The 25,018-nt window shown below is 33.5% G+C and overlaps 1 protein-coding gene across 8 annotated transcripts in view; it reads left to right on the top strand.

Annotated features, from left to right (window-relative positions):
- The first annotated feature begins 560 nt into the window (after window positions 1-560).
- LOC106875131 (uncharacterized) overlaps window positions 561-25,018 on the top strand; it is a 99,440-nt gene continuing 74,982 nt past the window's right edge. For all 8 annotated transcript variants that reach the window (XM_089350892.1, XM_014923118.3, XM_014923119.3 and 5 more), the window contains exon 1: window positions 561-641. The gene's annotated coding sequence lies outside the window, so the exon portion shown is untranslated. The remainder of the gene's footprint in view (window positions 642-25,018) is intronic.

Here is a 25,018-nt window from a genome sequence, read left to right as displayed (position 1 = left end):
CACAATAGTTTTTAAGCACGCAAAAAAGCAGAAAGGGGGAAATAAAACTCAGTCATGGTCTGAAGTTGATTTTTTAAAATAGGATTTTGGTTGACATTCACTGGTGTGTGGCCATCGAAAATGAAGCAACTGCGTGAATAATACGATTTCACAACTTATAAGGGAAGAGTAATATGAGGATTTTTCAATATGAAGATAAATGAACATTACTTTCTGCATGTTCGAAGTGTAGGTTCATATTTAATTCAGGAAACCAACAGGCTGTTTTTCTTCACGGTTAGCTCACTAAGATGATGATCAACAGTAAGTTACCTGATCGAGAGCTAACCAACTTACGAGTAAGACGCATTGATATTGTCTTCTAAATTGTCACAATGTTTAGTATTTTTACCCTTTCCAAAATAAAGCCATCATTTGAGATTTAAAAAAAAAATACAATTCGAAATGTTAGTGAGGTTCGAACACGAGATGGTAAGGTAGAAGTTTAACCCTGGGATCGCGCCACTAACAGGCCTCGTTCCCAGAATTCCTGACCTAATTAACGCATGCCCAGTAGCAGTATTGCAAATGGCGGCGGTTGTTATTGTTCGATGGCGTATGTGATACAAGTGACTTCGTAGGAAGGTTTAACACCTTTAAAGGTATTTATTTTAAAATTTATTCGTGACAAGGTCTTCTCCTTGGATTACTGAATTCAAAACAAGTAATGCGAAAGCGTTTTGTACAGTTTATCATGGTAGTATTTTGAATGTTTCGCAACAGCGTCGGGGGGTAACCTCGGATTAAGAGCATTTTAAAAAGATAAATTAAATTTCTATACTGATTGAAAAAACGTAATAGTTCATTCTACTTTTTACCCATTATTTTCAGAGTTTTATTTGATATTGTTCGAAGTGTATTGCGTGTCTGCTGTTTCATTTTTCTATACTGTGTTGTCCTTCAAAGCTGACAGTAGTCGGAACTCACTGGAGGTTGTGCGGTTCCGCCTCGTTTCTGGTCGCGACCTTATGGGCTCCACTCTCGAGGAGTTTTGCGTTCGTATTTACGGTAGTATAAAATATGAAATGATTTAATCGTTCAAGTTTATCTCGAACCCTGCCTTCACACGCCCGTTTGAAAACTTACCTTTAAAATGCAATGACCAGCACTGGTTGATAATCTCACTGAGCGTGGCAGGGTGTTAGCTTTAGGACTGTGCCGAAATTTCGGCCTCCTTTCAATATTCCAGATTTAAGATGTTGGCCTTATTTCATACAAACGGACTTCACAACCCATTGGAAGAGTGTTTCGCTCTATTCTTTGTATCTCCTTTTGTAGAAATGCTTGTTTGGTTATTTTTCTTTCTTCTTTGGGTTTCCAGTTTCCACCTCTTAACTCATTAATCTTGAGCAGAGAATATTGTTTAGTGAGATCAGTCAAGGCGTTCTAGTTTGTTGAACTGGCCAGTAAAGGAATAGAAGAGAACTATATCTTTGCTGTGTCTATGTGGTTGCATGAGTTTTAGTATAGTTTATGTTTGCTATTTTTTGTCCATATGTCATTCGAAGCTGTTGCTCATTTTTCTTCTCAAATTCTTTTATATAACAATATGTTTGAATGTCAGCCTATATACAAGCTCCAGTCATTTGTTTATACGTCCATGTGTGACATGATTTTTGGCTCTTGTTGTCTCCTCCTGACTATTATCAATAAAAACACTGTTAAAACCCACCTCATGTCAGGTAAGTAGAAGCAAGGTGGGGCAGGTCTCAGGCCAATCTGATTCTACTTTTAAAAGTGCTTTTTTTTTTTAATGATATTAAAATTTAATAAGACAGTGGCGGCAGTGGTTGTTTTCAGTATGTGTGTGGGGGTGTATATATGCAAAAGTTAACAGCGACTCTATTTTTAATGATCGAACTTAAAATGGATGATAGTCAGCCTGCCATGGAGTTGAAATCATTCTGTCTCCATTTATATTTTTACTTTAAAAAAAATTGTATTACTTTTCAATAAAATCAAAAAATTAATTTTTCCCGGGGTTGTTGCTGAAAAAAAAAATCAAGTTAGGAAGGTTTTGCTATTTAACCACTTCCTGTTTAGTTGATAATGTTTATTATTGCTTATATCTTCCTATTCGATGCTTATTTGTTTGTTGGTAATCCAGATATTTCGTAGTGTGGATTGTGTTTGCTGTTTAATAATCCCTCCATTTTGGGAATATGTCTCTAATTCTGCTTTGTTAACATCACTATTCTTGTGTACCCTAAAGGAGTTTTGACAGGTTGGCAGCTTTTGTAGTCGATGAAATCTTAAGTAATTTTTTTTTTCTATTCAAATGCTGAATTCTGAGAGTTGTCAACTTCCGCTAATGAAAATAGATAATTTACTTTACGTTATAATTTGAAATGTTTTCCAAATCAATCTGAAAGCCTGAATTTCAGATTCGTTCTTAAACCTGTTATTATTGTTGCTTTGTTTCTCTCTCAGCCAAATATTTATGACAGTTTTTTTTTTCATGAATCCACTGAATTTATAATAAAATGGAAGTCATTAACAAAAGTTGGTTCGGTTAATGATTACAGATATTAAAAAAAAACAACAAAAACTTATAATATATTATAAATTACCGTGATAATTTTGTTTTTCAAACTAGAGTACATTAAATTTTAGGTATTTGTATCTATAAAAAGCTTTGATATCTCGATTCTCAAAACAGATCTTGAATTAATTGTTTTCAATTTGTATCTTAATTAGTAATACTGATTATCTTTTTCTGTATCCAACCATTCATGGAAATTTTGTAGGTCCAAACAAGTTAAATAATATTTGTAGCTAGTAATTTATCATTGAACTAAGTTGCATATCACTCATTCTGGTCGAGCTTATGAAAGAGCCTCTCTGTGATCACTCGATCTGCTAGAAGTAGCATCCAAAATAGACAGGTTGGTCACGGGTAGAATGCGGTTGGTCATGTCTTCTCGATCACGGTTGACTCGGTGCTTAACAACAGACAGTAACATTTATGTTGACAATGTTACCCGGTTGTTCAACCGTCAATATTGATTACAAGTGAAAATAAATTTAGTCTTAGATTGTAATAAATTCAACATTTTGAAACATTTTATATAAATATCGTTGTATATTAATTTTTATTGGATATATTTCACTATTCTAGACTATTTCTATCGACGACTTTTTCTCATTTTGTTTCAGTTTCTACAAGTAGTTAATAGGTTTTCCCCTTCTCCCATTAAAATAAAATTAAGACTTGGAAAGACAAAAAAACAAAACAAACTCTCATTTATTATAACTGGTCAGTTAGTATATGTACTGTTGCAAAATGTTCAGATTGTTTGGTATTAATAATATGAAAGAAATGTATTTCATGTAGGTCATCATATATTGCCTAAATACTGAGCAGCCAATGCTGGACCTTCTATATGTTCATCCTGTAGGCTAAATTATGATAGAATTCTTTTAATTAATCAGTGAGCAAAAGTCAATATCTAAAAACAATACGTTTGAATTGTCTATTTGAGGTACCTTTAACCATTTTCGTGACTAAATGGCTAATGAAATTTATATATAGCATATGAACTTCTATAATTTTGAAAATAATGTTAGGGGATATTATCAAAGCAACTAACTTCATTGACTTGAAGTTGATATTTGAAAGATTAAAGTTTTATATAAAAAGTTTAAATATCACTTTAAAATGGATCGATTGGTATCAGAAGAGTTAAATATGTGTGTTGTATAATTTTATTCAATTTTAGTTGAAGAGCCAGTTCATTTTGTTGTGTACTGTAATGTCTCAAATATTTGAAGATGCCACGTTATATTTGTTAAATGAACAATTGTTTTAAATTTGGGACTTTCAGCTTTGTTGGAAAGTTCACTTTAACAAGAAGTCCATGTATAGACTCCATTTCACAAACATCACCCAGGTTTGACCCACATATGTACCAGGTAACTAAGAGGGAAAATGTAGGACATAAAACATTTTTTGTTTTTGCAATTGAATTATAACTGCAGCTTCCATTATATATTTTAATGAAATAGTATTTCTGTCATTTATAATTGACTAATTTCATAAAGTATCATGCTACTTGCATAAAGGTTGGTCTTTTCCTTGTATGTATTGTGTTTTAGTTTTTAGAATAGGTACATTGTATCTCTGCATGTTAGAGGCATGATAAGCATCCACTATATAAATCACTACTTCAAGAAGTTCTACCCAACCCATGTCAACATGAAATGAAGGGGCAGATGTAAAAATGAGTATGACAGTAAGGATGTCCTAAGTTTTGCAGCATCTTTGATGCATTTAATTCTTCAAGGCTCATTCAACAAAGCTGTGCATAGAACTTTGGTGGTAATTTTGATAGTACTGTATAATTGACAAATGTCTCAGATTGCAATGCTGAATGCACATCCTTCTATGATTCTGAAGAAAGCAACAATAAAACCATACTGAATCTAGTCTCCTTCAATCACCACCTAAGAAATGAGGAAATTTGTGATGCCTCAATGAATTAAAATATAAAATTCTATTTCTTCGATTTGTAGCTGGATGTCTGACACAGTTTCAATGCAAAACCGTGTTTTATTGATATGAGAAAGTATATGTGAAGTAGTAAAAAAAAATCTTTTGCTAGAAAAAAAAGTTGCAGTAATATAGCTTATTCGGGAATGGGTAGTTTGAGCCTTAGTGGAGAGTAAAGGATGTCTGAGTTATAATTTGAGCAGTACAAGAGAACAGAAACATCTGTACTGGTCTATAGGTAAAAATCATGTTATATCAAATTCAGTAATACATGAACATTCTGAATTCAAATCATGTGAAGGTTAATTTTGCTTCTGTCATTCTGATGCTTCATTTAAGTGCCAGGTCAGCTGAATTACCTATATCCTTCCACAGAGTTTATGACCTTGTGCTTTGTGTTAGAAATCTATATTTAATAGGAAAAATAAGTTGGAATAACCAGTTGATTTGAGTCAGCGAGGTCTTGTGATCAGTTTGGCCAAGTATCATGTTTTCTATTTAAAATTCATTGGATTTGAGCGGTAATATTTAAGTTGGTGATTTAAATGTGTTGCAAGTTTAACCTCTTGACAATGATGCAGAGCTAATTAAATCAGCGATTTGTTTTTTTTTTTTACTTTTCCAAAATGTATACTTTATTGTAATAAATAAATAAAACAAACACTTGGAAATTTCATAACAGCTTATTGATGTTTAAAAAAAATATCATTCTTGATCATAAAATGAAATCTCAAGGTAATTTTTGATTCACAACAATTAACAATCAATTTTCCTTGTTCTTTTACTTAAAAAGAAGGAAGCAGCATTAATTGATTAAAAACTATGAAGAAAATATTTCTAGTAATGAGATGAAATGAAATATGTATTTTAAAAAAAGTCCTTCAGCAGAACTCTACATGTACTTTCTCTGATAACTCAACAGTGATTGATTTCATGCACAAACTAGGTTAATGTAGGCTTGTCCCATAATAAAGAAAGAAAATAATAATCAATGGGGCAAATGTTCTGTGAAGCCTTAAAAGTTGATTCTACACTTTGACTAAGTGAATAGTTTCATATCAATAAAATAATAGATTGGTCAATCATGTTGAAGTTATCCTAATCCAATATGTCCTGTTAAAAAAAAAAAAAACCCACAACGCAGGAGTAGCTGTGTGGTAAGTAGCTTGCTACCAACCACATGGTTCTGGGTTCAGTCCCACTGTGTGGCACAGTGGGTAAGTGCCTTCTACTACAGCCTCAGGCCGACCAAAGCCTTGTGAGTGGATTTGGTAGATGGAAGCTGAAAGAAGCCCGTCGTATATATATATATATATATATATACACACACACACACACACACATATATATATATATGTATATGTTTGTGTGTCTGTTTGTCCACCCAACATCGCTTGACAACCGATGCTGGTCTGTTTATGTCCCCGTAACTTAGCGGTTCGGCAAAAGAGACAGATAGAACAAGTACTAGGCTTGCAAAGAATAAATCCTGGGGTCGATTTGCTTGACTAAAAGCAATGCTCCAGCATGGCCGCAGTCAAATGACAAACGAATAAAAGAATTTGTTACTAATGTGTTTTCTCAGAGAATGAATCTTTAGATAACTCAAAGGTTTCAGTTTATTTGAAGTTGAAAGTTTAAACATTTTCTAGAGTTTTAATAAATAATTTTTGCCTGCTTCTTAAATTGATATTAAAATACGAACATGACCGCAGCCACTTGGCTGAAACACATAAATAAATAAATAGAATGATTGAAAGTAAGCAGGTTCATTTTGCTCTGCTAATATATGGTAAAAGCACTAAGTTCTAGATCTGTCTAAATATGGTGATATCACTTAATGTTTCACATTTTTATTACTTCAAATTATTCAGTTTATTCTATTGTGATTGTCATTTTTCAATGTATTGCCATTTGAAAATAATAGGATTTATGTCCTGTTCTATAAGTTGCATTGATGTTTAGAGCAGCACTTGCTCCAGACAAATGTTTCTGTACCTAACATACTCAAATTTTGTAATTTCTGTTGGGTTTTGTGAATTTTGGTTGAACTCATCTTCAATAGTTTTCTCATTGATTATCAATAACATACACACATAGACCTATAATCTTAGTTTTATTCAACATATTCCCATAAATCTTTTATATTTCTTTCTATATCACATCCTGAGAAAGCCTATTTTTATTGAGTGAAACTAAATCAAGGATTGATATTATAATCTGAACTGACAGGGAGGGCTATAGTGGCATTCATGTTAGTAAATAGCAGATATTAATGCTATTCAGTGCTGAACTCAACTGTTCTGAATTTAGATTCTGCTTGGATCAACTTTACTTTCTCATCTTTTCAAAATGTATAAAGATGTATTGATTATATAAACAATGTTCCCCTCTTGCAAATTTTGCTTTGTTCCTAGTAAAAGGAAAAAGATAACTTAGATCAGAACTGTTGATTAATAATGGTAAGCAACTGGTACATAAGAATCCAGTTTCAGTTTCTTTTTGACATTGTATCACTTCCTTTATGTTTCAGATCTATTTGAAGTAAGGCTTAAGCCTTCTTGGTACTTTTGTCTTGTCAGAAGAGATCAGTAAATCTTAAGATCCATTTAACTTCAATAAATGTTATTCAGTCTGAACAAGTAGTGTTGACTAGCACTTTGATTGTTGCTAAGGAATGAAGAGAGACTGATTGTTTTACTGTAATGAGGTACTATGGTTGTGATATTAAAGTTGGAACTGCTGTCAATTTAGGTCATGGCCTGAAACCATACCATGTTACTTCTTCCAATAGTAGCTGAAAAGCAGGTATCATAACTATATTTCTGTTCAGTAAAAGAGAGTTATGCATATTTTTCAACTGTGAAGGGCACGAATGTAGCAATTATATATTATCAAATTTCCTTAACTATTCTCTTGATTTTCCAAAAGTTTTTCTCTATGAACACAGCAATGTTAGCTGTAACTTAATACTTGAATTTTTGTTCAGTTTTGCAAGAAATCAATTCCTTTGATTTACCTTACCCCCAAATAACTTGGTAGGATATATCAATGTCATCTTTTTTTTTAATGAGTTAACTTTGTGCCAAGTTCATATTTGCAGTTTTCTGAGATTTTAAACCAGAGCTTGCATATTTTTCTCAGACCCAATTTTATGCAGTTGGTATGAAAAATGTTTTGTGTGAAAATCTATTCATTTCTATAGTTTCATCAACAATTTATAAACAACTTGTTTTCAAACTCAGAGTTGCATATCTAGTGTTTCTCTTACATTTAATTTGTCTTGTTTCTTGGTAGTTTTCTTATAAAGTTAGTTGATTCAATAAAATGTAGTCCTAGAGCCAACAATATTAAAGAAAGGTTAAAATTAGTTTTGAAGATTCTCATAATTTTCAGTTTGCAGTATAATATTATGATTACTAAACACCTTTCTCCTTGATAGCATACAACATTATATAACTCATTCTCTGGCAGTGCTAGCTAATTTTTTTTTAAAGAAATATACTTTTATTTTATAGGTTACTGCTAAAAGTCTCAATTCCCTAGATATTGACATACAAGGCCCTCTGGCATCTGATAAAAAAAAAAAATATCAATGATACAATAAATTTACTGTATTTGCAATTTTGTTTTTATTGTATACTTTTGGATGAGACATATTCCAAATGACAGTGTGATAAAGGAAAAGAACAAAATTTTTCATTTTGTTTTAATATCCACTTTTCCCTGCTTACATGGGTCAAACAGAATTGATTGAGGCAGATATTGCATGTCTTGATGTCCTCCCTCTTGCCAACGCTCACCTATTTCCAAGCAAGGTAATATTTCCTTATGGTGAACATGTTTATACAGATCAGAAATAAATGGCTTGGCTTTTTTAGAGCTATTGTATGATGTCAAAACAAAATGCACTCACGTGCTTACACACTTGCGCGCGTGTATATATATATATATATGCGTATGTGGTAGTTAGAATTCGTTGAGGTAGATTTTTTATGGTTGGATGTCCTTCCTGTCGCCAACCTTTACCTGTTTCCAAGCAAGGTCTTATGTGTGTGTGTGTGTGTATATATATATATATATATATATATATATAATATCATCATCATCATCGTTTAATGTCTGCTTTCCATGCTAGCATGGGTTGGATGATTTGACTGAGGACTGGCGAACCAGATGGCTGCACCAGGCTCCAATCTCGTCTAGCAGAGTTTCTACAGCTGGATGCCCTTCCTAACGCCAACCACTCCGTGAGTGTAGTGGGTGCTTTTACATGCTACCGGCACGAGGGGAAATCAGGCGATACTGGCAATGGCTACGCTCAAATGCTGTTTTTTACGTGCCACCTGCACAGGAGCTAGTCCCACGGCACTGGCAATGACCTCACTCAAATGTTTTTTCACGTGCCAGTAAGGCGACGCTGATAATGATCATGCTCAAATGGTGCTATTTATGTGTCACTTGCACGGTGCTGTTAGCGCTCCACAGGCATGGGTGCCAGTCATCGAATTTGGTTCAATTACAATTTCGATTTCACTTGCCCCAACAGGTCTTCGCAAGCAGAGTTTAGTGTCCAATGAAGGAAAGGTTGGCATGGGTGCCAGTCGTCGAATTTGGTTTGATATATATATATATATATATACATATATATATATATCCATATCCATAGTTCAGTTAAAAAAGGTTTCTAGTTTGAATGTAGCCTTTGGATTCTTCAAATCCAAGAACATACCTTATTTATGATTATGGATCAGATTTATCAAAGTCTAGTGTAGATGCTACAAATATACACACTATAGATGAAGTTAATCACCCAGAAAATTATAATGTCCAATATATTGTCCGCATTCATAACTGAATTTCTTGTTCTTGCACATATAACCAATTTTACTTATTTGTGTGATTCTTTGTTATATTTGTGTGATTAACTGTGATATATATATATTTTTTATCTGTTATTCAATGGGAGAACAATCTAGAGCAAGAAGCAAGCCTCTAGAAAAGGGTCTAAAAACCATTTTCTATTCCTAGTTGAAGCTACTTAAGCTGCTGCTGCTTGTGCAAAAGACAAACATCAGTTTCATTTCCTTCTATAAATTTCTAGCCCTGTATTTAATAAAGTAATCTAATATTGCAAGCCAATAGAGATTCTGCGTGGATACTCAACCAAGTAGAAATAACCAAATCTCCTTCAAATCTCACCTATCTTAAATAAAAAACACCTCAGACCATATGGATCCTGATATACCAAAGTCCACTCTGTGGAGTGGTTGGTGTTAAGAAGGGCATCCAGCTGTAAAATCCCTGCCAAAACAGACACTGTAGCCTAGGGTAGTTTTTCTACTTGGTCAACTCCTGTCAACTATCCTACCCATACATGCATGAAAGATGGATGTTAAACAATGATGATATGGTCAATGCTGGAGCACTTTTAATCATGTTCTGACCTTTGTTAATCATAATATTGATATTTATCTTTTATCAGTTTTATAAATTAATAAAAGGCTCTTTTCATGATTTATATTTTACTAATTGTCTTTCTAGGGTTTATAAACGAGTAAGAGCCAAGTACTGAGCTTGATCTAATCAACTGTATCCCCCCTCCTTAGTTTGTGGTCTTGTTCCTTTCTTAGTTATCATATTTGATTATTTGTCAATAATTGTCAACTGAAAGAAATTATATAAGTTAAATTAATGTTGTGAAAAGTAATTTGTTGAAGCAGAACTATAGAGGTAGTCAATTGATTGACTGTAGAAGCCCTACTTTTAGCATAAGTATGATGCTCTGTGGTTTAGAGAACATAAACCATATGGTAATTTGTAGAGGGAAATGTTGCTGTTACATGAACAGGTCAAGTATCTACCTGGGAGTTCTCATAGACTTATGAACATAGGTGATATATACTGATAAACCTTGCTTAATGCTTTATTATAAATAAAATAATAAGCATAAATATTTGTGAAAAAACAAACACACACACACACACATAAGTAAAACTAAAGCTATACTAAATCACACAAAGTTTTTATGCAAAAATATTTAACTGTATGACAGCTAGCACTTGTGTTTGGAGAAACATGGTCCACGAAGGCCTTTTTTACACTTCTGACACATGGTCCTGGACCTTTTTCATCCCCCAGGCATTCTCATGTCACTACAGACACAACAATCTTTTTCTTTGTCTTGAGGGATGGTGACCATGCCTCTAGTCTCCTCAGAGGGTCCATGTAATCCTTGATCAAGGCCATAACAACTAAAACACAAAACCTGTATCAAGGTATGACATGTCAGTCTGATGTGTGTTCCTTGTAAAGTATATATGAGTTCAGTATTCTGGAGAGAATGTTGAAAGTTATTTTTTTCCAGTATTTTAGTGTCCTTCTCTTGTCTAGATAGCTATACAGCAACATGTCGACATGGTCTACCCCTCCCATGTACTTGTATGCAAGCACAGAAAAGAGGTTGCCAGCATGTACTGCAAATCCACAGGTTTGGCCTCGTCTTCTCACTTCCACCTGCTGACTCTCAACTTTCTCCTTGGTAGAGTGCAACAGCACAGCATTTTTTTTTGGGGGGGGGGGACTTCTCGTGGAATGTTGTGACCAAGATTTGTTCCACTCTGAAGTTAAGACTCTCGCCTGGTTTTAGCTGTACTTTTAGGTCTTTTGAAAGCTCCTTTCTGTTTTTCTGAACTGTTCTCGTGATGTGGTTGCTGTTTCCAGTCAGTTCATGGACTAAGGGCATTCTGGTAAAAAACTGTCCACAAAAACAGGATATCCTTTGTCAAGATAGTTCCCAAACCTCAGCAGCTCCGTAACAACATGATGGGACAGACCTGTTTCATTTTCTGTCTTGCTTACCTCTGTAGACAAAGCCCAGTAGATAAGCTGAAACAGTCACTCAACATTCACAACTTGATGTCCCATTTGTGGTGATGCTTGTTGGGCAAATACTCCATCAGCTGAGTTCTGTTCTTTGTCCCTGTCAAATTTTCTTCAACACATACTTCTCTGTTGTGAATAGTGGTGACGAAACATCCTATTTGCATGGTCAATGATTGGAGAAAACTCTGTACAAAGATCATAGTTCACGTCTTGAGGACCTGGTTTATTCCTATTATCCACCATGTGAAAAAATTTCAACACAAGTTCAAACCTGCATCTGGTCATCAGCTGGTTGAATCAGGGTGTAGTTTGTGATGTCAAATGAGACCAATAGGGTTTGATGGTTGGTTTTCTCAGTAGCCCCACATTGAGAATTGCAGTAATGAGTGCCTTTATCTCTGCACCTGATGTTGGGGTCCATTTCCTGGTGATTGATGTAAGTTTCAGTCTGGTTTTGGCCAGAAACTGTCTTGCATAACAGTTTGTCTTTGTCAAGAAAAGTTTTGTCAATGAGTCTGTCAAAAACAGCAGGAAATCTGCAACAGGAGCACTTTCTTTTGGTGGCATGTTTTTTGGTCCAGTGGACTCAAACTAGTAGGGATCATCATGAATCCAGTTCAGTATCACGGATACTGAACCACGGCATCGGTCCAGAATAACTCTCTTCTTCACATTGTTTCACTTTTCACAGATTCTTCAATATTCTCATCTGTGCCTTTTTCAAACTCACCAGAATCATTTGTATCAAACTCACTACTTGCCTCATAACTTTCATCAGAATTGCTCATCTTTGCAGTGGGTACTTATAGGTAAAAATGAACAGAAACTCACTAAATGCTTTGGGGCAAAAATGGCAACTTTGTCAATATTGCACAACAGGAAATACATCTACTGAAAGATGATCTCTGACTGTCTATTACATTTCAAAACCAACCATTTATTTCATTGGGTTGATGGATTGACTTCAAAGTCCTTTCAGCTTATATCACTTGGGCTGATCAATCAGCCCAGGTGTCCCAAGAGGTTTAACTCTTGGTTTATGTATGATTATAATTTTTTGAACATGTAATCTCTTTTAATATTCACATATTCACATTTACATCTACTCTGTTTAAATCAGTTCGTTCTCTGAATCGGGTTTGAAGTAGGAATCTTTATTTCTAATATGAGGTTGTACCAAAAAGTTCCCAGACTAGCTCTGTAACACAGTGAGAGCTAGCAGTGACCTTCATGAGACAGTGTGCTGAGTGACATTGCTGTGTTTACTTTGCAAGTTGTGAAATTTGTGTTTTTGTGTATGTTGTAGTGTGTGATTTTGTCATGGACAGGAACAAAGAGCCAACATGAAATTGTGTGTTAAACTTGGGGAATCTTCTACAGAGACATTGAGCATGCTTTTGCAAGCTTATGGCGACAAGGCAATGGGTCTTATGTAATGTTTCAATGGCATAGGCCCTTCAAAAGCGAGAAGACGATGAGCGGTCTGGAAGACCTGACAAAAGTGTCATCCCCCTGAAATGTAGTATTGTCATCGAGAATTTGTCCACCAGGGCCAGACCATCAATCGAGAGTTCTACTGTGACATATTGGAAGTGTTTGAGGGAGGATATTTGGCGTAAGTGACCGGATCTGTGGAGTGCGAAGTATTGGGTTCTTCACCAAGCTCTTTTCACTCATGTATTTCTCACCAAAAACAACATGGTATTGCTTCTACACCTGCCCTGTTTGCCAGATTTTGCACCTGTGGACTTCCATCTCCTCCCCAAGATGAAAATGCAGCTCAGATGTTGCTGTTTTAACACTTGTCGAGATCCAGAGTGAATCACAGAAGGTTTGTGACTCATTTATGGAAAATGACTTTGAGGCAGGATTTCAAAAGTGGTAGGAACGCTGGGACCAGTGTATTGCTCTGCAGGGTGACTATTATGAAGATGATGTTAAAACTTAGGTAACTAAATTATTTTTTGTTAAACATAACTAGTCTGGGAACCTTTTCATACCACCTCATGTACACTATGAGTAATAATGCTCTTATCCACTATGTTGCGAACACACACTTCCAGGAATAAGATATTTGATGATGATGGGAGATCAACTCAATTGAAATGAAGTACTGATATTAAAAAAGGAAGTTTTATTTTTAAAGATGAAGTTAAAAGTCTTACAAATTATATTTGTATTAATAGTAATTCATTGCAGACATTCAAATATGTATGGAAAAATAGTACTTAGAGTAGGATATCAAATACAGTGGATTGTCTTTTCTATAAAGCATATTCTAAACAGGCTGTTTGGTTGAACTTCCTTTTAATTTGGATACACTTGTTTCATTCCTGTTTACAAAATGTTTTCTGTTGAAAATCTGTTGAACATTCCATTTTATGTCAGTATCTAGGTATATTAGTTTTCTGTGAAGAATATTAGTTTATAAGTTAGCAGTAGGAAAATTTGGAATTATCAGAATCTTAGTGTATACAGTCTGTAACAAGAAACCTTCACATTTTTGATATATCATGAAGACAAGTGAATCTGGATTATACAGAAACTATTTTACTATTGCACATACTCCATACCTATTGTTAAAAAAACAACCACCCTTAAAACATCAAATTTCATGTACTTTTTGTTCCTAAACTTGTAGCTTTCATTTGCTTGTGTAATTGTATATGTTCTATGTTAGGTACTTCTTTGTATTAGCAAGTTATAAGAGATTTGTTTTCAATTGTTTGAAGATACTGGTTCTGTCAAATTCTTCATCAAACCTTCAGAAAATGCTATATACTGTATGAATACATACTATATATACTAAAATATAATAAATGTTTGTTTAGCTTTTATTTTGCTTTTAGGACTTATCAGCTTGTCCTTTCTTAACCATTTATTTACCCCATGTTATCCCATCCTTTGTAAATCTTCTTTAATGATTTTTGTTCACAATTTTTAGGACTTCTTGTGAACAAATAGGCTGTCCCTAAATTAATTTTGGTTCTTAATGTAATGCAGAAGCAATGCAGATGAGTGGATAAAATATTAACCCACCTGTTCATGGATCATGACTTCAAGTCTACTGCAAGTATTCTGTTTCTAGGCAAAGCACTTTAATCTTAGGTGCTCATTAGCTGTTGGAAATAAACATGTTGATTTCTATTATGGACAACATGGACACAGGCACAAGTGTGTGGTTGGTAGTTCACTTTGCAGCTCCTAGTTTGATCCAACTGTGTAGAACATCATAATTATCCTCAGGTTGACCAAAGCCATGTAAAATTTGGTAGATGCAAATGTTGTGGAAATCTGTCAGAGGCACTGTTTCTGTTCTAGGATAGTAGGACCAATCCATTCTCTCTTTAAACACCACCATCTGCCTTTAGTGTAATCCATTTTGTTGCAAACATTCAAGCCAAGTTTCGAGTCAGATGATAACTTCTTTGCTTCTCTTTTGTCTCAGAGGCCCTATAAGAAAGGTAATGAGCACCGCCCTTCCTCCTATGATTAAGCCCATAAAAAGGTATCAGTGAATTGCTCTCACAATACAGATTTGATTCCCTGTCAAAGAACTGCTTCTTCAAAGTTCTTTGGATTGAGATAAGTGTCATATTTTCCAATGTCTCTTCTCACATTGACTTCATACTTGTGTAAGGAATCATTCATATTTCTAATTAGGTCCCTATCTTCACTACACTACATTATTACTACTAGTTTCTTTACTCCTGAAAGATAGAAAACTAAGTTCCCTCAAAAACTTAGGCACTGATAAATCAGATCTATGATCAAATGGCAATGCAGCTATGACCATCTCATTTTTCTCAGGCATAGTGTATCTAGAGTTATTTTATCCAATGTATATGTACCTTTTAAGATATTGAGGTGTAATGAAGAGGATTTGATTGCTGTTTCTGGCAGGTTGAGTGATCACATAGAAGCTCCTTCATTGGCTTGTAGTAGTAATATGAGGTTCAAAACTCAGCACTCTTCATAAATATTTTGTGACAATTTAACCATTGTAAAGCATAAAGTAGTAAATAGTTATAATACTGTTTAGTTTTAATCATTAGGTGTAAGCCCAATCAACTGGAATTTGTGAACATATCTGTTTGCATTTGCTAGTAACTTAATACTATCTTTGAATTTGTACATGTTTTAGAGGAAAATTTACGCTTGCCTTTTTTTTGATATTTTGATTTGCTCTTTTAGTTTACAAGTTGATATTATTAGAAATTCTCTGGAATAAATACTGTTGATTGGTTTACAAAGCAGGCCTCATGTTTATTAAACTAGTATAAATGAATATATATAGTCATTCAACCTTCTGCAAATAGCAGCCAAATTTCTTGCCAATCACATCTTATAATCTTAGACAGATGAAGGTTAGTGTAGTCTTATATGCACTATGCTGAAATAAAAAAGTATGATATACTATAGGTCTAGTCAATTGATGCTGACTTGAGAAACAACAGAATTGGTAAAATGGACAAAATGCCTTGTGATATTTAGTTATGTTATTTTATATTGAGTTCCAATCTGTTGGGATTGACTCTGCCTTTTAGCCTTTTGAGGTCAATAGAATAAGTACCATTCAATTTGCAACCTTGTTCCTATGTTAGAAAGCATTTTTTCACACAAACTAGAAAATAATTTTATTTATGTACTATATTTAAGTTAAGATTTTCTGTTGAAGCTTTCACTTGAATAATATGTTATGTGATTAGGTATAGAGGTAAACACATTCTATTGTAGATTCATTTTATCTATTTTTTCCCCACTAAGATATATAAGTTGCAAAATGTTAATTTACCACTGGGAAAAAAGCTTATTCCTAAGATGAGATATTAAATCAGGTAAAACAACAGTGGTAGTTAAGTTGATCAAAGGCTAGAATAGGAATATTTGGTACTGTTATATTGACACAGTAAATTACAAGTACATTGTTGCATATGATTGATTGCTAAAATATATGAAGCAAATCTCTTTTGAGAAATTAAAGTAATGAGCCAACTAGGATATCATGAAGTGACTTAGAAAAGATGTGGGTGTTTTTTCTAGGAAGATGTGTTTTAAAGGTATTTGACAACCAACTTCTGGGATGTTAGTTCATGTCTGCTGTTTTGTTGTCTCTGTATGTCATTTTTTATGTTCCTATTCATACAGCTGCTGGAAAATATACATACCCATCTCTTGTGAGAAAGATTTCCTTCTTCATACCATTACCAGCACTTCTAGAGCTGAGATCCTTTGTTTGGCTTGAGAAGACATTTTTATATAACAGATATGTATTAGCTTCTTAATGAAAGGTTTCAGTTGTTTGTTTTACAAATAGAATTTATACAAAGTTTGTTCATGTATGACTAGAATGTTTTTTTTTTATACAGTATTTTATTATAATATTAGAAAGAACATTTGATTGGAAACTGATCTTTAAATAGAGATTCAACATAGTTTGTATCAAATTTGTTGCTGTGTTGATATTTAATGAATGAGGTTTCATTATAAGTCTTCTCTTCCTCCAAAAGTTACTGGTGATGATCTTTTAATAGATAATTTTATTTTGTCATTGCTTAAACTATTGACTTTATGAATTAAGATATTTTAGTATATGAACTTTATCCCCACCCCCTCTACCTAAAATGCCTGATTATTGATTACATTTGTCTTTCATAGTAAACAGTTGGTCTTGGATAATATTAAGAAGTCTCATTAAGATTTATTTTGAACCACAGTTGTTTCTGCTTGTGTGCTGAAGATGGAAGCATCCATTACATGTGTAGAAACTTACTTTATATTAATTTTTGACATACTTTTGTTACCAACTTAGATCTGACATTATTGTTGCAAATGTCTCATTTGAGTTATAATATTTTTGAGATCTTGTCTCTAAAAAGTTATTTGTGAGTTTGTAAAAGCTGGATGTGAACTTAATGAAAAGCACATGAAATTTTTTTTTTTTTTTACTATTGATATTTCTGAATGGTATTGTTTAACAAGAATATATCACTGATGATAAAAGCGTAAAGAAGAAACTGACTTTGGGCAAACTAATAACTAAAAGTTTAAACTGATATAGATATTATAGTGTGTTTTATATTTATCTGATCCCTTCCTAAGACTTAGTACTTACAACTGTATGAAAGAAAGCGGGATAAATAAAACTAGAGGCCTGAGTCTGTCAGATGCTTTAATGACGAAAATTAATCAAGTCAGAAGTTAAACTGTTGAGAACAAAAGATACAACATAATCATTTAGTAATGCCAGCAAAGAATATCTTAGATATTATTATGTAATAATAACAATAAAGATTCCTTGAAGTGATATTCATCAATCAAGGTTTATTGCTGCCAATGTAACCACCTGAAACTGTTAGTAAACAAAAGCTAGTGTGCACCAAATTTTAGAAATTTAGTGTTTTCCAAACATCTATGTACACATAATTGAAAGTAAGGTTCTAAGTAATGCTTTATGTATTCTCTACCACTTAGTTTTATAACTCATGTTGGTCTGACAAGTAGACGTGAGTTAACGCAGTCAAACCCAATTTTTGCATGACTGTTGGTTAATGCATCGACTGTGGAACTAGATAATTGAGGAGATACTTTAATTATACCATTTTTCTGTATTATTTCTCTCTCTTGGTCTGTTGACACTATTTCAAGTGATTAAATATTCTTCAGCAGTGTGATAGTAAATTGTAATGTATAGCTAGTAACATAAGATGTTAATGTCCTGTTGAAATGATTTTAGTTTGCTAAAATTTGCATTAAGGTTGGGTTTAGTGTTATAACAACATTCAGCTGAATTTTTGATGCTTACAATGTTTTCTTACTTAAAAAACTTATTAAACCATAGTTCTAAAGAAATTCAGTCTGTGGCATTTGGTTAATGTTGGCACCAGTCAAAGAATTTAATTTTTAATTTCAATATGAACACTTAAAAGCAGAAAATTTTGTATCAAAAAGACATGGGCACGAGCACTTTCAAGCAGGTTGATATCAAAAGGATTTTAATTAAGCAAGAGATACTTGTTCTGGTTTACTAGAAAGTTTTGAAAAAAAAAAAAAAAAATTTTTTTCCAACTAATATTCTGTGAACAATGTACTTGACATTGGCAGTAGTGATCTGACTTAAATTTTTTACAGTATAAAATGTGAGGCCTTGTTCCAGAATTCAAATGTCGGTGAAGATGATTTCAGTTTCTGTCACTGTGAAGCTGAATAAAAGAAGAAAATAAGTACCAGTAACATATTGTGGTAGAATCATTGCATTTACTTTACAAATATAATTTTATTTATCTAGATTTGGGTAAAAAAATCCACTAAGTGGATATCGGTGAAATACAGGTGGCTACTAGATTATGTTTGTAGTTACTGCAAAGATTGGTTGGTTAAACAAAACCAGCAGATAGCAGGAAAATTACTTAGTTGTGGAATAAAAGTTGGAGTTAGAGAGAGAGAGCATTTGCAAGTTCTATTTTGATTTTTGCATTTAGAAGCTCAACCCTGGTTTAACATTTTAATTGTTTCCCTTGTTGCCCACGAAGGACGTTTTTTTTAGCTTAAATGTTCCTGTTGTCTTCTCCAATCTTGTGGTTAGTTCCTAATGTTCATTTGCTTCCTATGAAATTATGACCAGTGACACAGACTGTAGAGAAATTAGCTTTCATAATGTTTCCAAGTAAATGTTAATCATAACATGAAATAGTTATAATCTTTATCTCAGTCTTAGTCTTGTTTCAATAGTAGTAAGTATAAAGTGGTTGATACTGATGTCATTTGTTTTTTATTAAAATTTTAAAGCAACAAATAAACTCTCTCTATTTCTTACTAAAATATGCTGTTTCAATTAAATTCTTAAATAAAGAATTTGGACTAGTTTCGTAGAACTATTGATTGATTTATAAATGTGGGTTATTTTTACCACAATGGTTCTTAAAATTTATTATGTAATATTTGCCTTAAATTTATTTTAATTATAGATAAATACAGATAAATTCAGTAAAATGTTAAATTATTTATATTTTGTTTAAATATCACTATATAAAATGAACTATTAGCCTAAATCAAGCTGGGAATATAACCGAATTGTGTACCTTATTGAATTTTCAATTGAAATTAGGCACATATAAGACTAAAGCCATAAAAAAGTAAAATTGCCCGAAATCCTTTTTAAAAAAAAAATTTTTTACAAAAAAAAAAAAAAAATGAAATAAATTCATACACATGTATAAGTAAATACATGCAATAGTTTACTGAAATAATTAATGAAAATTTATCACTCACCTTACTGGTAGATTAAAATTACAGGTAAAAAAAAAAAAGTTGAAAACAAAAATTTGGAAAAGTATTTTATAAACTTGTATTATACACATATTATTAGATAATATTTCTATCATGGAAAGTTGTAAAGCATCTGGCTCTGCATAATACAGTCTTGCAGAATGCACATTGGAAAATCATTTCAGTTGACTATCTACTGGGTGCTTTCCTTTACTGATGTTCACATTCTTTACACATTTTTTTTTTTTTTTTTGCCTCTTTCAGTTTTCTTCCTTTTTTCAGAGAGATTAACTGGATTAAGTTTTTGCTTTTTTCGTCCTTCAATTATTTTTGTTTTAGATGAATATCCCATTCTCACAACTGTATTGCAGCGTCTACTTGAATTGCACATGGATGCTATGCTTTGGAGCCTCCTCCCCATTTGGTACATAATAGAAAAAGGCATTCACAATACTCGTATTTGATGCATGTCAAACTGTTTCCACCACAAATTACTTGGTCTACAAACCACATAATAACTCATTTGATTCATCTGATTTACACCACCCTTGTAGCTGTTGTAGTTGAGATTTACAAAATGGTGAGCTATTTTCAATTACATGTGGATGAGAACAAGTGGCTAGAAAATTTGTCTCTTTTCTCTGAATGCAGTTGCTAATTTTCTTTCTGTTTTCGAATTATTTCACCTTCATTTTTAAGATTTTGATTTTTTTTTTAAATATCAGACAGCATCCTTCTATTTGCAATCACTGTGACACACACATATATTGCCACAATAGCTTCTAAATCTACAGTAAATTGACAACCAAAAACCAGTCAAAAAGCAATATATAACTTTAGTTACAGTGTAGAAGTGATAATTCCTAGACCACATTGTATTTTAGACCAAATTGACTTTTTTTCCTTGTATAAAAATTAAAAAGTACAGTTGTACCCTGTTTGCTTCATAAACCCACCATACTTTCATACTCCATTTTGTTAGATTGTCTGGAAGTGTATCTGGCCTAAATATCCCAACATCCCTTTGTCAACAGATTTTTTTTTCTTTCCTGATTGGTAATATGATTTAAATGTCCTTTGTACAATAACTTAGAAGGTCTTATTTAAAATAAGGGATCATAATGTTCTCTATGTATTGGGATTTTGCTTGAGTCTTGTGTCTTGAAGCACTGACACAGTTTCAAAAACACATTCTTGTCATTATACTGGAGGTTTCATCTGTACTCCAGTAGTTTGTAATCCTAGGCTGCTTCCTAAATCCCACTGAAGTTTTCCACATTGAAAAGATAGATCAGTTAGTGTGAAAAGAATTTTTAGTATAATTGCATCCTTTCCTTTGGAGCACCTAATTCTTAGCATAGTTGAAATATGGCTTACACTTCTTAAGCATTAGTCTTTTGCTATTGCTTAGCCATACCTGATCTAAATTATTCATCAGCATTATTGGGGATCTTTCTTTTAGCTGAAGATTCCAGGGAATTAAAAAATTTTGTATGGCGGTGAACTGTTTTCTTTCTGATTGATAAGCGTGTATTGATTTGTAGATATGACTATTTTCTTGAAGGATCTATAACAACTGCCAAGGATCTATAACAACTGCCATTTGATGTTGCTGGCCTGACATTTTTGGGCGAGTGTAGCTCTTTCACATAGCCTCATGTACTAGTTATGATGTTGCAAGTTGAGGAATACTTTTGGTATTAATTTGTTTGCTATTTTAATGAATGTGCTTATAACAACCGGGTCCTTAGTGCCATTACTGTCAGAAAGAAATCCTCCCACACCAACTTGTAAAATATTGACATAATTTATAGACAGTTTGAAGATATAAACTTTGGTCCAAAATGATGATTATTAAACATATATTCATCAGCTTTTGTTCCTTTTGGGACCACTGGCAGAATCTAATAGAAGCCATTTGACAATAGCACTGTTGCTGCTTGGGATCTTATGTAACACAAGTCCTGCAATATCTTTCCCAAGGCCTCCAGAGCTCTCTTGTGTACCATTGTGCATATATTTCATACAATCATCTGATATCTCTTAAAAGTGTATCTGTTTCTTGAATTCTTGGTAACAATCTAAATAGGTGCATCACATGTGCTTAAGTCCAAGAGAAGTTTGAAAACAGAATGTACTGTGCAGGTGTGTGGCAGCAATACTTGGAAGCAGCCACAATAGCTGTGTTTTTATGTGAGGTATGACTTAGCTTTTGATTGATGGGAGTGTCTTTTCAGTTCCATTATGAGCATCAACAAAACAGATTTCAATGTCTTGTCATTGAATCCTCTCAAAAATAGTAGAATAGACTGTTTTCTGATCTGTATTAAGTTTGAGTTCGTTGTCACTGACAAATGCTATTAATGTATCAGCATTGTATGATTTTTTTTTACTAGATTATTTGACTTCAGTGTAGTTAGGTTAAAGGAAGCTGTAGTGTTGAAGCTCTTGGTCATTTTTATCTTTAAGCTTACTGATGAGGGCTCTGTTATGCGTACTGCATTTTCATGCCAGGGTACATGTATTGAGCTTTATTCTTGACACCTAAAGTAAGGTTTATTGTGAGAACCAAAGTTGAGGCATTTTAATAGCATAGAAAAAAGAATCCTAAAACTCTTGACTGTTTGAGGTAGAGAAGCTTCGAACACTTGCATTCCACTGAGCATAATTCTTCAGCTACCCATGTCTACATCATGTCTCTCTGTAGGTGGTACTTTGCCATTGATAATTTGATGAACTTTGACCTCACATTCCATGGATATCACAGAACAAAACATACATTTTGACTAGGTGTATAGTATATTGTCTTTCAGTCGTAGTCAAACATTATGTTAGTTTTCTTCTTTACTTGTTTTCCATGTCTAGTAAGATGGAACCTGTTGGTACTGCAATGGTTTTGCAAAATGATCATACTGGCACAGCTGGGAAAAGCCTGTAAGCATTTGAATGTTCTTGTTGCACAGTGGTTGCTTGAGTGAAGTAAATTTGTTGGTCATTTTTGAAGTGGACACTAAGTTGTTGAATGCTGTGCTGTCTTCATAAATATGAAAGAAAAATGGCATTAGAAAGCTTCATAATTGCTGCTGTACTGTCCCTTCTTGTATGATTTCTTTGTAGCTGTTTTGCTACATCACAGTAAACAGTACAGTATCAGGTTCCTTGCTGACATATTTAATGAACTTAATTGAATTGTAGAACACATCATTGATATGTGTATTAAATGTCCTGGTTGGGAGTATCACCTTCATACTATCCAACCGAGATTTGGCAACTTCCATCCCCTTGCACCCCTCTTTTGCAAGAGGGAAAAGCCATCTTCATCTGTTTGGGTTTCCTTGACAATTGGTGTTGGAAACTGTTTGGTGCATTTATTGTCTACTGTACGAAGTAAATTCCTGCTAAAGATACCTCAGCAACTATGAATCTTCTGTTTTAACAAAAATGAAAATCCTTTTGCTTTGCTAAGGACTGGAGACCACAAACCCAGCTGATATGGAATCAATTTGATTGGTCTGACACTTATGTTAACCAGGTCAAAATGTGTACATGTTGTGACCCCCACTACTTTTTGACATTCTGTGATATACATGTTATATTCGACTGGTCCAAACATTTGTCATTTAGGTCTCAAATTCATCACCTCACTCAATTTTCAGTATATAACTCTGACTGGGATATCATGCCAGTGATTGTTAAATTTCTGTTTGGAGTTGCAAGTTAAAAGTATTGGAGAGTTCTGGGCAGCTGAAATGGCAAGTAAATTCTTGCATCCTATGTTCGTTGATGCATCTATCAAGTGCTAGTATTAAAACTTGAAGGGAGAATGTAAAATGAACTAAGCTCTTTTTCACACATTATTATTGATTGCATATTGTAAATGTATATAAAAATCTGTCCGTAGTTCTTTTTGATGGGTTTTAATTTAGCACAATCTCTAAGATGGGCAGTAGTACTGTTAATCTAATTTTCTACTAAAACTGCTGACTTGCAACTTGATTTCTTGGAATCACTTTCAATAAGATGCAAGAGAAAGGGAAACAGTAAGGTGAAAGAGGTATGAGTAGTTTTAGAGTGTGACAGAAGGAAAGAAAAAGTACAGGGGGAAAAAAAGAAGAAGATAAATCAAAGAGAAAAATAGGCAGGAAGAAGGTACAAGCTTTGTTAGTAGTAAAGTGGTGAGAGAGAAGACTTAGCAATAAACTTTCAGTGATGAGCAGAAATGGTAGAATAGTAAAACATAAAGATTCAGCACTGTAGTGGCAGTGAAGAGTTAGCAGTAGCTACATACTGTAGAAAAAGGGGAGATGGACATAGACATATACAAACTTTCTCAAATATATATTAAATTGCCTCAAAATCCTCCTTGGTGTCAGGGATTGGTATCGGATCCCCCTGGGAATAGTTAGTCTTGAACTGTACACTTCTGGCAGATTCAACTGTAGAGACTTTTTTCTCTTTATTCTGACACTTTTGACAAATTTTATTTTTGAAGAAACACAAATCTCACAAAATTGTTGATTATTAATTATTTATATATTTTGTAGATGACTCTATTTTTATTTTATATTGCAACAATACTACCATTGGTTATAGATTTCTATAGTGAACAATAGCGGCATTGGTTATAGATTCTCCATGTAATGTGCTAATATCTGATTCGCTGTGCTTTAGAGGATGAATGACAAGAGAATGTCTGTGTAATATGGTACAGAACAAATACTGCACAAGGTAATTTTTATTTAAAAAAAGTTTTTGTTTATCTTATTTTGCATCTTTTACTGATATACACTAGCAAGTTTCACATGTGTGCACACACATATGTATTGGATTTCTGCACTGTTACTGTGTACTAAAGTTGACTTGCAAGCCATTGACACTCTCAGACTGTGGCCACAGTGTGTGGTTAAGTACTACATACTGTGATCAAATGTAGAATGTGAACTTCTTAACCACCCAGCCATGCTTGCATACAGATCTGTAAAAAAAAAAGCACAACCATTACCCTTAATGACTATAATTTGGGATTGCTATGTTTTCATCAGGTGTTTTAGCATATTAAAGGTTATCTCGCTGTTATCCATTGATTTTTCTTTTATTTTATTCTTTGACTTGTTCTACTCATTGGACTGCAGCCATGCTGGGACACTGCTTTGATGTTGTTAATCAAAAACATCAACCCCCAATACTTAGCCTGGTATTTATTCTGCCAATATCTTTCTGCTGAATCATTAAGTTATGGTGACTTAACCCTTTAGCATTCAGATTACTCTGTCAAATGTGATGCTTATTTATTCACATTGGAGGGAATTAAACATGCATTGTATTGCAGTTTCAATA

This window comes from Octopus bimaculoides, chromosome 4 (assembly GCF_046866305.1).
Source record: "Octopus bimaculoides isolate indiv1 chromosome 4, ASM4686630v1, whole genome shotgun sequence".
NCBI lineage: Eukaryota > Metazoa > Mollusca > Cephalopoda > Octopoda > Octopodidae > Octopus > Octopus bimaculoides.
This window is presented reverse-complemented; position numbering and strand designations above follow the sequence as displayed.